Source organism: Macrobrachium rosenbergii, chromosome 50 (genome assembly GCF_040412425.1).
Source record: "Macrobrachium rosenbergii isolate ZJJX-2024 chromosome 50, ASM4041242v1, whole genome shotgun sequence".
Classification (NCBI taxonomy): domain Eukaryota; kingdom Metazoa; phylum Arthropoda; class Malacostraca; order Decapoda; family Palaemonidae; genus Macrobrachium; species Macrobrachium rosenbergii.
Genome location: NC_089790.1, coordinates 17277501 through 17292500, shown reverse-complemented (window position 1 = coordinate 17292500; position 15000 = coordinate 17277501). Strand labels below are relative to the sequence as shown.

General features: G+C 36.0%; 1 pseudogene; it reads right to left on the bottom strand.

Annotated features, from left to right (window-relative positions):
- The window catches only part of LOC136832673 (uncharacterized), a 124929-nt pseudogene that overhangs the window by 102096 nt on the left and 7833 nt on the right, over positions 1-15000 (bottom strand).

The following is a 15000-nucleotide window of genomic DNA, read 5'->3' as shown; positions in this document are numbered from 1 at the left end:
GGGGGTAGTCTCACCCCTCCGTTCCCCCCTCCTAAGAATGGGGAGCGGGAGGGTAGGGGAGAAGGTCATAGAGAAATTGCGACCGAAGAATAATTACGAGTAACAATAGGAATGGTATATATTCCAGTTGCGGATTGGAGGGGTTGAGAGCGGGAGGGGAGGAGATGAGAGGTGGAAAAGGGGGAGGGGGCGCAATGCGGACAAGTAAGCACACACATACACAAACACGCACATACGCACAAACACACATACACCTCCTTAGCATTGATCTCTCTCTCTGTCTTGTCCCATCTTATGAAGGAAAGGCCTTCCTGCCTGCCTGCCTGCCTCTCTCTCTCTCTCTCTCTCTCTCTCTTCTCTCTTAGTGGTCACTGTACTCTTTAAATCTGTTGCCAATTTAATCCCAAAAATACATATAATTATCACTAGACGAACTAACATGACTTTCATAGGATAAATTATATATAAATTCAGAAACTTTAATAACAGGTAATATATAAACTTTAATAACAGGTAATATATAACAGATAATAAATAATAGATAATAACAGATAATAGATTAAACATATAAGTGACATCACTTTAAATTTAATACATAAACCAGGTTAATCTGACTTAATTGAATATATTCCTTCGTCTTCTATTGAAACATTCAGGTTCAGTTTGCAAGGAGTAACTAAGAGATTATTTTAACGTTTCACACATGAAGTAATGGACTATTGACTGGAGAGAGAGAGAGAGAGAGAGAGAGAGAGAGAGAGTCACCAACATACTAGCTTACATAGCCAATTATGTACACACAAGAACGAGCACAATACATGAATGAGAGAGAGAGAGAGAGAGAGAGAGAGAGAGAGAGAGAGAGAGAGAGAGAGAGAGAAGCACATAAAATTACGCATGCAAATGTAAGAATACATTCATTGACCAAATCGGAACCTGAGCAAAAATTATTATTAATACAGCACAATACACAATTCTCACTCTCTCTCTCTCTCTCTCTCATCCTAAATGAACAAGGAACGCACAGAACGTTATGAAAGAAATATAAAATTCTGCCCAATAGGATTTTGTGACTAGGAAACATTAATTACAGAATGGTGCCATGCCCCTCGATGGGTTATCAGAAATTAACTGCTGTTAATAACGATAAAAATCAGTCAATCAGTTTAGACATTACTACTAATACCTCTAATAACACTGGGCGATAAAATGATAGAATTTTCCCTATAAATAAAATGAAAATAATAATTTGTGAATATAAAGTTACTGATGCACTTACCAAAATAACTTCTTTAGATTGTATTAACGGCCTCTGGGTTATCAAATGTTCCCTCAGTTAGTTACCTGCAAGGAAAGAAAACTTACGTTAATAATAATAATAATAATAATAATAATAATAATAATAATAATAATAATAATAATAATAATAAAGGCACAAAAATCTGAACAGACATCATGTCACTGGAAAGAGAAGTACACTAATATATATATATATATATATATATATATATATATATATATATATATATATATATGTGTGTGTGTGTGTGTGTGTGTGTGTGTGTGTGCGTACGTATATGTGTGTGCGTGTGTGTAAATATATAATGTACTTAAAACATTAATTTTAAAAAAAGCAACTTTTATCCGAATGAAATTTCAAAATTGCCAAACGTTTCCTGGACTTCCACAAACGTTCCCTGGATTTTGCCAAACGTTTACTGGGCTTCTGCATCAAACATTTCCTGGACTCCTGTGACAAACATTTTCTGGTCTTCGCGAAACGTTCCCCGGACTACCACAAACATTTCCGGGACTTACACGCAAATGTTAGCTGGACTTCGCTAAACGTTCCCCGGACTTCCACAAACATTTCCAGGACTTTCACGCAAACGTTAGCTGGACTTTGCCACACGTTCCCCGGACTTCTACGTAAACGTTAGCTAAACTTCCATAAGCATTCCCTGGACTTTACCAAACGTTCCCCGGACTACCACGCCAAACGTTTACTGGACTTTCACAAACGTCCCCCGGACATCAACCTAGTCTGCCGTATCCCGGCGCTACATTCGCAGAGCTAAATAAAATTTATCATTAAATCAACGTTTTTAGTTTTCTGTAAATGAAAACTATTGTGCCGGCTTTGTCTGTCCGTCCGCACTTTTTCTGTCCGCCGTCAGATTTTAAAAACTACTGAGGCTAGAGGGCTGCAAATTGGTATGTTGATCCACCCTCTAATCATCAGACATACCAAATTGCAGCCCTCTAGCCTTGGTAGTTTTTATTTTATTTAAAGTTAAAGTTAGCCATAATCATGCGTCTGGCAACGCCATGGGACAGGCCACCACCGGGCCGTGGCTGAAAGTTTCATGGGCCGCGGCTCATACAGAATTATACGCTGTACATAAAACTCGATTGCTTCGAAGAAACTTCAGCTCATTTTATACTTGTTTACATTTCATTCAGGCTTGAGAGAAGGACGATTCAATAACCAGACGGGTGTTACCGAGCGCGTTTTGCGGTAGCGGTAAAACCACTCATTCAGAATGTGGTTATAAACAGTAGGTTATTTGATCGCCTAATTAAACATCTGCTTCTGCTCCGTGAAACAGTAGCGAATTCCTTGTTGCAGAAAGACTGAGATTCGCACTTTTGCAGATTTTAATTAAGTTTTTAATTATTTTTTTAATTATTTCTTTTTAATTAGAGGTTTAATGTGAATTTTTTTCATGTTAATGTATCGCGTGTAATGTGTATGTCTTTATGGATGTGTGCGCGTTGTGTATACATATATACATATATATATATACATATACATATATGAATATGTAATATCTATGTGTGTATATATATATATATATATTTGTGTGTGTGTATATATATCTGTGTGAACAGATTCTATGACAGCAAAGCACTATCTTTCAAATGGCCATAAAAACTTAAGACAAAAATAAAAACATTATATACAGATTAAAAGCAAGATTAACGCTTTCCCCAAATTAAATATTCCATCATCATTTGCATATCGGCGATCAGGTAAACAAGATAAATTCACGATAAACAACATAAATTCACAATAAATAAAATAAATAAATTCATCGTCTGTAGCCAAAATTAAATTTCATCTAAGTGGACCTCCCGTGGTCGAATTTAGTTGTTAAATTTAACCGGGGGCAAGGCTTCAAAGAATGGGAAGATATTTCTCTAAGAGAAACATTTAGACGTGAGGGAGTTTTCGAGGGGAGGAGGGATAGGGGAGGGGGAGGAGGGGGTTGATAATGAAGGTGGAGGGTCCATATCCCCGGCTCTACAGGTGGCACGCATATAAATGTGAGCGGGATTAAAGGTGTCGGACTTATGAATGTAGGTGGCGCTGTAGAACTACAAAATTCACTGTACAAGTAGGTGACAGTGTGTGACAATGTACGGCTGACCAGCTTGGGTGTAAGTTGCGCTGTAAATGTTACTTACATAGGTGTTCCAAATTCTGTAAGTTGATTCGTAAGTGTTACTTACATACAGGTGTTACAAATTCACACAAGTAGGTGACACTTCAGGTTCTGACCAACTTGAATTTAAGTTGCATTGTAAGTGTTACTTACATAGGTGTTCCAAATTCTGTAAGTTGATTCGTAAGTGTTACTTACATATAGGTGTTACAAATTTACACAAGTATATAGGTGATAATTCAGGTTCTGACCAACTTGGATTTAAGTTGCGTTGTAAGTGTTTCTTACAAAGGTGTTCCAAATTCTGTAAGTTCATTCGTAAGTGTTACTTACATATAGGTGCTACAATTTCACACAAGTAGGTGATAATTCAGGTTCTGACCAACTTGGGTGCAAGTTGCGTTGTAAGTGTTACTTACATAGGTGTTCCAAATTCTGTAAGTTCATTCGTAAGTGTTACTTACATACAGGTGTTACAAATTCACACAAGTAGGTGACACTTCAGGTTCTGACCAGCTTGGGTGTAAGTTGCGCTGTAAGTGTTACTTACATAGGTGTTCCAAATTCTGTAAGTTGATTCGTAAGTGTTACTTACATAAAGGTGTTACAAATTCACACAAGTAGGTGACACTTCAGGTTCTGACCAACTTGGATTTAAGTTGCGCTGCAAGTGTTACTTACATAGGTGTTCCAAATTCTGGAAGTTGATTCGTAAGTGTTACTTACATACAGGTGTTACAAATTCACACAAATAGGTAACACTTCAGGTTCTGACCAGCTTGGGTGTAAGTTGCGCTGTAAGTGTTACTTATATAGGTGTTCCAAATTCTGTAAGTTGATTTGTAAGCGTTACTTACATATAGGTGTTAAAAATTCACACAAGCATGGGTGACAATTTAGGTTCTGACCAACTTGGATTTAAGTTGCATTGTAAGTGTTACTTCTGTAGAAGCGTCAAGTTGTATGTTGCTTAGTCATACCCAAGGGTCACATTTGCAAGTGTGACTAGAATTAAGTGAGTGTTGTGATGTCACTGTATCCTAATTGTAAGTACAAACGGAACTTTCTTGGGTGTCGTAAGTACGTGTCTTCACTGTTTTCTCAATTACGAAATGTAGATACCATTACAATTACCAAATTTCACAAATTAAAGCACCACTCGAATCATATTTACTGATGTAACTGAGATCATTTTCTCACAATACTGGCATTACTGGAGTGGGCATGTTTGTCCAAGAAATGTCATTACAGATACACACAAACATACACACACACTTTTTCTCAATTACGAAATGTATATAATTACAATTACACACACACCACTCGAAGTATTTATAAATAACTGACACATTTTCTCTTCTAGAAATATATAAATTTGTCCACACACTTCTAGAGTATATAAAACACACACACACTTCTAGGAGTATATAAAATCCACACACTTCTAGAAGTATATAAATCCACACACACTTCTAGGAAGTATATAAATCCACACACACTTCTAGAAGTATATAAATCCACACACACTTCTAGGAGTATATAAATCCACACACACTTCTAGAAGTATATAAATCCACACACACTTCTAGGAGTATATAAATCCACACACTTCTAGGAGTATATAAATCCACACACACTTCTAGAAGTATATAAATCCACACACGCTTCTAGGAGTATATAAATCCACACACAATTCTAGAAGTATATAAATCCACACACACTTCTAGAAGTATATAAATCCACACACACTTCTAGAAGTATATAAATCCAAAGACTGAAAACGAAAAATAGGGCATTTTAGATACCACACTTATTTACAAACAAGTAAATTATGCGCCGAAAAAACTTCGGCGCAATCGAGTTTTCTGTACAGCGTATAATGCTGTATGAAACTTTCAGCCTCGGCCCATGAAACTCAGCTACTGTCCGGTGGTGGTCTATGTTGTTGGCACTTATAGCGGTGCCAGAAGTATGATTATAGCTAACTTTCACCTTAAATAAAACAAAAACTACTGAGGCTAGAGGGCTGCAATTTGGTATGTTTGATGATTGGAAGGTGGATGATTAACATACCAATTTGCAGCCCTCTAACCTCAGTCGTTTTTAAGATATGAGGGCGGACACAAAAAGTGCGGACGGACAGACAAAGCCGTCACAATAGTTTTCTTTTACAGAAAGCTAATAAAAATGTAAGCAGCACTGCCGATTACACTCTTACAAATAAAAGTGGTATTTTGCAAAGCAGTAATCATAAATATTGCAATATGCATGAAAGCTGGTGACCTGATCAGAAATTAAATGACACACTGAAGCTATCCAACATCAAGACAGATACACAGGTGACATGTAAAGGTAATTCTTCTTCCACTGAGAGTTTGTGAAGAAGGGTACGTGAGTTAAGAAGTGTCTTATTTATAAATGCCTTACAAATGCTCTACCTGACAATGAGTATATTTACAGTATATAACGCTAATGATGTCATTGCTAACAATGTCAGAAGGTGTAATACAACATCCATACACAGGGTACCTGAATAAAGTGCCTTAAGTTAAGTACCATTAAGCTGATTAACAGCTCTCCTAGGGGTGGCCCGAAGGATTAGGTTTATTTTACGTGGCTAAGAACCAACTGGTTACCTAGCAACGGGACCACCAGCTTATTGTGGAATCCGAACCACATTATGACGAGAAATGACTTTCTATCACCAGAAATAAATTCCTTTAATCCTTCATTGGCCAGTCGGAGAATCGAACGCTGGGCCAACAGCGTGCTAGCCGAGAGCTCTGCCCACCGCTCCAATGAAGAACTGAAGTGCCTTCAAAATGCCCAACCCTACACTGAGAATGTATACAGTATATGACATTACAGGCACTACACGGAAGGTGTAACACAACATCCATACAAGGCTACTATCACCACTGGTGACGCGTCTACTAGAAAAATGCAAGCGGCATGACAGATATCGCTGTTATTCATAACACTTCTTATCATACGTGCAAGGCGTCGGATATCAGTCTTGTGATATCTTATTCATGAATGTGTGGCATTTCTGAGGCGCTACATACAAATGACATTGCCATCAGGGCCACTGCAGAGTGTGTGGATATTAAACGCATCCAAATGCTCGTCAACTCTTGAATGTGAATTGACAAACGGTTGTGCCAATATATCTTTGAGTCAAAGATGGCGACAATTAGCTTAAAATCCCTTTAATTTGTTTGGACGACAAGCGCCTGACAAATTCTACAAGTCATAGAAATGAACATCTTAATTAATTTGTTTTGCCGGAATATCATTACTGATATACTTAACTTCCTATTACTGATTTTGATTAGACTGGAAAGAGTCGTCGACGCATTTGCACTTTTGACTTTCCTGCCTTGAAATTCACGCTTCCAAAGAATATGTTGTTCATTTGAGAGAAGTAACAGAAAGTAACGGGAAATACAGAAAGAAGAGATCGAGTGTTAGAAGTGAAAAAATAAATTAACAAATTAATAAAAAAACAGAGAAAAAATAATGCTATATCTAAGATCACCTGAGCTCAATCACGCTCTAGTGGTTCAAGTAGGAATAAGTATCACGCGCATGGCCGTACCCTTTCTCAGTGTTACGATTTATATCAACCTACGGTACAATGCAAGAAAGGTACACTCGACAGCACCACTCTTGTACAGCGAATCAATAAAGGCATTCTCAATTTATATCCAGTTGTACCAAAGGCTGTAAACCCAATTAAAATTCCACGGTGCCAGCGCGACGTCCGTACGGTTAAAATTGCCAATACGCACTCTACTACGTTCAAGATCATAATTGATATTTATTGAACGATGCGGTTTTCTGTCTATATTCAGATGGTTCTAGAGTCTTTTTGGCACTGCATCTAGCAAAAGGGAGAGACGCTTTTCGAGGTTATGTACAGGTAAATGGTACTGCAAAATCAAACTTGTTTATTGACAACTGTTTACAATTCCACTGCTGTGATGTATACAGTAAATCAAAAGTAATCTTAGCATTTGCCTAAGAAAATAAATTTTGTTACAGTTCACAGTTACTGTACTGTATATACGAAGATTAAAATGACATTTTGTTAATTAAATCCATTCCATAATTCTCTTATTAACTATCCAAAATCTATAAATATTAATGGATTTTGACTTAAAGTTGACTATTTCAAATTGTCAAAAATATCCCTCTATACCCATTTACCTATTTTTGCTGACATGGACAAAATTAGGTAAAAGAACTGGCTTATATGAAAAATATTTTAAACTGTACTTCATAAGTAAACAAGTAAAACAAAATTAATATTTAAATATAAATAATTACATTTATCTCCCTATACCAAACATAATATTCCACAAGAATTAACGCCTACAAGGTTAATCCTGGTACTATAGGTACCAGTAAGTAAAAACCAATCTATAAACTATAGATTCCATCTATAAAATATAATAATATAATAATGTACTCATTAGGAATCACTATCTCCTTATTCCGAATATACAGTGTTCCACTTTAACTCAAAATCCATTAATATTTATAGATTTTGGATAGTTAATAAGAGAATTAGGGAATGGATTTAATTAACAATGTCATTTTAATCTTCGTATATACAGTACAGTAATGTTTAATAATCCTGGTACTAGGTAGTACTAAATAAAACATGTATTATATAATATATAGATTACAATCTGTAAAATATAATAATTTATTAATGTACTCATTCCGAATCACTTCATTGACACGAATACCCGTTATCTATACCCACTAAGTACGACACCAAACTATAAATTAAATTCCCCCCAGAATTATATGAACCCCACACCAAACACCAAGTTAAGAACTTGGTTAATATCGTAAGTATATATTTAATATCTTGAAGTATTTACTTAATAATATATTAAGTAATGTACTTAATAATTTCTTGGGTACATACCAGGTTCTCTCAAAAGGAGCGCTCTTAAGTAATATAATGGAAGAACGAATACCTGTAATTCAGGTGTGTCACCCCCGGGGGACAGCCTCCCTGAAATTATCACCCAAAGTTGACCCGTTTGCTGTCAGGTACCAATATGCTTTTTTTTTCTTGTTTTTTAATGCTCGGTTAAAAGGGACCAATATGCTTTTTTTTCTTTTTTAATGCTCGGTTAAAAGGGACTAACTTGCTATTTTCTTTTTTTATACTGTTACAAGGTACCAACTTGCTTTTTTCTTTTTTTAATACTGTTAAAAGGTACCAATTTGCTTTTGTTTTTAATTTTTAATGCTTGGTTAAAACGTACAAATATGCTTTTTTTTATTTCATTTCTTAGAGATTGGTTAAATGGTACCTATATGGTTTTACTTTTATGGTATACTTTTTTCTTTTGTTTTTTTTTTAATGCTAGGTTAAAAGGTACCAATATACCTTTGTTTTTATTTTTAATGCTGGGCTACATGCCTTCAACAATACAATGCTGTTTTGTATGCCAGCTACCAATAAATGAACAACAGACATCGTCCGTAGCTATCATTTAGACGCTAATTGCTGTTATTTATCATAAACCATAATAAAAGCAAACTGAATGATTTGTATTAAGACATTTATAAAAGGAATCTTCCGTTATCAGTCAAGTAAAAGTTATAAAACTTTTGTTTTTATATACTCCGTGCTTTTTTGTATTTTTAATTACTTTTATAAATATGTTTTATTACAAACTCTTATAAACATTTTATGTATGTATATATACACATATATACGAGTATACATAATGTATAAATATATATCTGTATACATATATGAAATATATAACTTGATCACACAATTTAATAATAAATTCGACAGATATGCACACGATCGATCTTAAAATCTCCATAACAATTGTTAGTTTAGAAGTTAATTCTACAAATAAAAAAACACAAAAGTAATTCTAGAGCACAGAGCAACAACGCCTCAGGACAAACAACACTCCCAGCATGCACTAGCAACGCCAACAAGCGCAGTGCGTAAAAGAAAAGTTGGTTTACACCATAGCAACAACTATTTGTGCCTGAGAGAGAGAGAGAGAGAGAGAGAGAGAGAGAGAGAGAGAGAGAGAGAGAGAGAGGAAAAAACATGCATTAATTCGTACGACAGACTGACAGAGAGAGAGAGAGAGAGAAAAACATAGGCTACATTAATTCGTTCGTCCGTTCGTTAGTTCGAGAGAGAGAGAGAAAGAGAGAGAGGAAAAAACATACATTAATTCGTTCGTTCGAGAGAGAGAGAGAGAGAAAGAGAGAGGAAAAAACATACATTAATTCGTTCGTTCGTTCGAGAGAGAGAGAGAGAGAAAGAGAGAGAGGAAAAAACATACATTAATTCGTTCGTTCGAGAGAGAGAGAGAAAGAGAGAGAGGAGAAAACATACATTAATTCTTACGAGAGAGAGAGAGAGAGAGAGAGAGAGAGAGAGAGAGAGAGAGAGAGAGAGAGAGAGGGGGGAAAAACATACGTTAATTCGTACAATAGAGAGAAAGTGAGAACATAACATTAATTCGAACAGCAGAGAGAGAAGAGAGAGAGAGAGACAGGAAGCACACACGAGAGGGGGAAGAGATAACGAAAGAAAGAAGGAAACCCAGACCAAACCACCGAGAAGGGCAGAAAAGAAAAGGAGAGGAAATGAATCCAGATGTTTTGCTCTCCTGTGTAATGCGAGCTGATACTTCTCTCTCTCTCTCTCTCTCTCTCTCTCTCTCTCTCTCTCTCTCTCTTGTTGTATGAATTATTGTCTTTTTCCTCTCTCTCTCTCTATGTTTTACGAATTGATGTCAGTCATTCCCCCAACTCTCTCTCTCTCTCTCTCTCTGAGTTTTAATGAATGTCTTCTCTCTCTCTCTCTCTCTCTCTCTCTCTCTCTCTCTCTCTCTCTCTCTCTCTCTGAGTTTTACGAATTAATGAATGTCTTCTCTCTCTCTCTCTCTCTCTCTCTCTCTCTCTCTCTCTCTCTCTCTCTCTCTGTTTTACGAATTAATGTCTGTCTTTTCTCTCTCTCTATCTTTATCTCTCTCTCCCTCTCTCTCTCTTTCCCTCATTATCATGATGAATCCACGGCCCTTTTATTCGTCCGTCCTGTCATTTGTGATGGCAGACAGGGTGCGTTCACAAGTACTTCCTGTGGCGAACGGAAAGCTGCTCTCGTCTTGTCAACAGTTACTAGAATTCTTGGGAATATTTCAAAATATTTTTTAAATATTTATAAATATTTTTTTAATGCTTTTCATCTTTTATGAGTTCAAAATATATAATAGAAGAGGTGGAATGAGGTTGAATATCTACCGAAGTTAAATTAGGCGTGACAGAAGGTATGGTCTACCCTTGTCAATTTTTTCCATTTGGTTCCCTCACGCATGGAGATTCGTACATGGACACAAAGTAATAATAATAATAATAATAATAATAATAATAATAATAATAATAATAATAATAATAATAAGGCCTACAGAGCGAGATATTATTATCATTATTCAGAAGACGAACCCTATTCACAAAGAACAACCCCACCACAGGGGCCATTGACTTGAAATTCAAGCTTCCGAAGCATTTAATGGTGTTCATTGGAAAGAAGTTACAGAAGATAACAGGAAATACAGAAAGATAACTCGATAATGTGTCTTACGATCGTCAAGAAATAAAGTAATGAAATGTGACGCCTACATATCAATAATAACCTTATTTATAAAAAAAAAATAATGTTATTTATTGACAAAACTATCACTCTCTCTCTATCAATCTTTCTCTCTCCATCACATCTCAGCGACCCCAAGCACAAACACAAACATTGGAGACGCCCCCTCCTCCGAATTTCCAACCCACTCCCTTCCCCCTCACCCTCTCTAAGGGCTCTACACCCCCTCCCACCCACTTCTTCCCTCCCCTCCCCCCAGGCTCTACTTCTCCCCCATCCTCTCCTTCCTCCCACCCAGCGAAACAATCCCTTTCCGTTGCAATAACTATAAAACGGAGAGAGAGAGAGAGAGAGAGAGAGAGAGAGAGAGAGAGGGAGGAGGGGGGGAGGGCCACCAGTGATAAACTCCAACACCAAGACCGACACCATTTGTTGCCTCTCCACCAATTTACGAGGATCTGGGAAACTCTCTCTACAACATGGACGCATATACTTTATGTTTTGCTCTGCAATAGTGGGCGATGCCACGTCTGTAGTGCCCCCAGGGGCAGGGGAGGGAGTAGGGGAAGGGGTATATCGAGTTAAGGGAAGGGGAACGGGAGATGAATAAGAGGAGGTGGAAGGGAGGGAGAAGGACGATGCCTTATGACAGTAATTCGTAACCTTTGAACCTTCAGGGAATTCCTGAAATAATTTTTCATATCCTAGTGGAACCTGAGAGAGAGAGAGAGAGAGAGAGAGAGAGAGAGAGAGAGAGAGAGAGAGAGAGAAGTAATCAGCATACAGTCACGTAAGTAACAGAGACAAATTTCTAACTCACGTCGGGACCGAACCCGGGTCTTTCAAATTGAAAGGCAAGGACGCTACCGACTTGTGTGGGTGAGTAGGCAGCGCCTTGTCTTTCGATACGAAAGACCCGGGATCGATCCCGATGTGAGTCAGAAATTTGTGAGAGTATGTGTATATATATACATATATATACATATACAGTATATATATACATATATAAGAAACTGCATAACATAAATAATATATATAATCTACCGTGGCTGGGAATCGCTAGCCCTGGGAGTTGGGAATTGGAACACGGGAATGGGAGAAGAACCAAAGAGAAAAACTGACGAAAAGCAAAAGGGGAAAGAAAACACTGATTAATTCGTCAGAAGTGCCAATGGGCATTAGATTCTCCGGGAATGGGAATTAGCGGGAATCGTCATGGGGCGGGAATGACTCAGCCTAAGGTTAGGATAAACGAAAGGGAAGGTAACTGAAATAGACGATAATATAAGAAAAGGGAAATGACGACGTTGATATTATTTACAAACTGGAGACTTAATCTGAGCGAGAATTAAATTGCAAATGAAAATCATATATGCAAATTAGACGACAGGAATATGACACAGGACTACAGTGACTGTTTGGAGTTCGATGACAATTGTGATACCAGTTCTTTATCAAATGGTGATAAGTGGGTAGCTATAGCCTACCTGTTGGTTGTTATAAATATATAAACATATATATATATATATAATATACATATATATACATATAAATAAGAAATCACAAAAGTAAGCATATATATAGGCTATGTTCAAAATAAAACGACAGAGTGCAAACTAAACACATCTTTTTTGCCCCGAAGATATGTTAAAATACGTTATACCTTTCATTTTGAACTTTCCCATCTCAATTCTATATATATATATATATATATATATATCATATATATATATAATATATATATATATATATATATACACACAAAGATATAAATAAATATATAAGGTCTATGTGTGTGTCTTTGTGTTTTGTGTTTTAAGAGAGAGAGAGAGAGAGAGAGAGAGAGAGAGAGAGAGAGAGAGAGAGAGAGAGAGAGAGAGAGAGAGAATTTCCAGGAATGCGCTCAGCGTTTTTCTTTTCATTAATGTTGCTCTCCGCTCAAATAAATACTTCAACTCGAAGCTCTATCATAAATATTATTTTAGTCTTTTTAATTCATCCGTTTTTATCCTTTCGACACAGAAGTCATTATGCTTTGCATAAACTTGAAGCAAGTGGTTTTAGACATTAGAAATTCGTGTATGGTATTTTATAACATAATCGTGTTGGCATATATTCAAGAATATGGAAAGGTGTTAGTAAAAATATTTCCCATGGAATTACACTCTACTGCTCATACGAGACATTTTCTCAAGATAGCATCATAAATCCTTTATTAATGATGTACTTATATCCAGGAGTTGCCAAAGACTTATATTCCGTTGTTCATACATTACATCTTTTCTGCTACCATCATAAATCATTTATTAAAGATATATTTACATTTAGATTTGCTAAAGACGGATATTCCACTGCTCGTACATTACATTTTCTCCGATACAATCATAAATCATTTATTACAGATGTATTTACATATGCAGTTGCTAAAGAATGGAAAAGTACACAGTTCATGTGATTCCAAGGAGAAGACTTTAAACGTATTTGAACTGAATCGAATTGAATATAGAATTTAGGCCAAAGGCCCAGCACTGGGACCTATGAGGACATTCAACTATGAATCAATTGTTAGGAAAGGGTGGAAAGTTAGATGGAAGATAGATGAAAGAAAGAGAATGTGAAAGGAGGTACAGTAAAAGGAACGAAAGGGGTTGCGGGTAGAGCCGAAGGCACGCTGCAAAGAACCGTAAGTAATGCCTACAGTGCACCGTATGAGGTGCACTGACGGCCCTACCCCCCTACGGGGTTTAAGCAGATTACAATGTTCTCACAATAAAGACTATAATTTCGAAGATTCTGATAAATCATCACGCTAATATGATTAAATATTTTATCACAAAACTCTGAAAATGTGCTCGTCATGCGTGGAAAGCGATTAATCATTATCATTTCATAATGACACTGGTAGTTTTGACTTCAGGATAATGTTAATCCAAGAATATAATTTACAATGACAATGATATACTATCCTTTAAAAGAATATACCATTTCGTGTTTTTGAAGTCAGACTTTAGTCACATATGAACTGCAACATTTACCAATTCATTGATAATACAATGACTCATTATCATTTATCAGATTACCGCTTGTTTACCAAATCATTCAAATCAGTTACGCCAAAGTACTTTTCGATAAGGAAAGCAAGAATCGTGGCCATGTTGATTTTTTTTTTTTTCAATATGAATAGCTATAGGTTTCGTTAACTCGCCATAGTACTATCGCTCATGCGCAGAACTGTATTAGCGAAAGGGATTTTCAGATTTTTTTATTATAATCATGAAATTTGTGTAATTTTTAATATGTACGAGATTCTTGTTATAGAGTGATAAAATGCATCCTAAGTAAAATTATATATATATATATATATATATATATATATATATATATATATATATATATATATATATATATATATATATATATATATATATATATATATAATCATATACACAATAACGTGTGGAATAGAATATATATATCTGATATATATATTGGGATATATATAGCCTAGGTAATCAACACACAATTTCAATTGAAAGGCAAAGAGGCGCTACCTGTATGCATCAGTTGGTAGCGCCCTTTGCCTTTCAACTGAAAGACCTGGGTCGATCCTGAAGTGAGTCAGAAAAAATATATATCATACTATATATATATATATATATATATATATATATATATATATATATATATAGATATATAGAGATAGAGAGAGAGAGAGAGAGAGAGAGAGAGAGAGAGAGAGAGGTCAAAACTAAACAACTTCATCCGAACGCGGGCCACCAATTACAACAGAATGATCCTTGGCTCAAAATCACATTAGCACTGAAGACCATCACAAAAATGAAAAATAAAAAAACCAAATTCTGAAACATTACAAAAAATTTTATTTAATTCTTCAAAAAATTC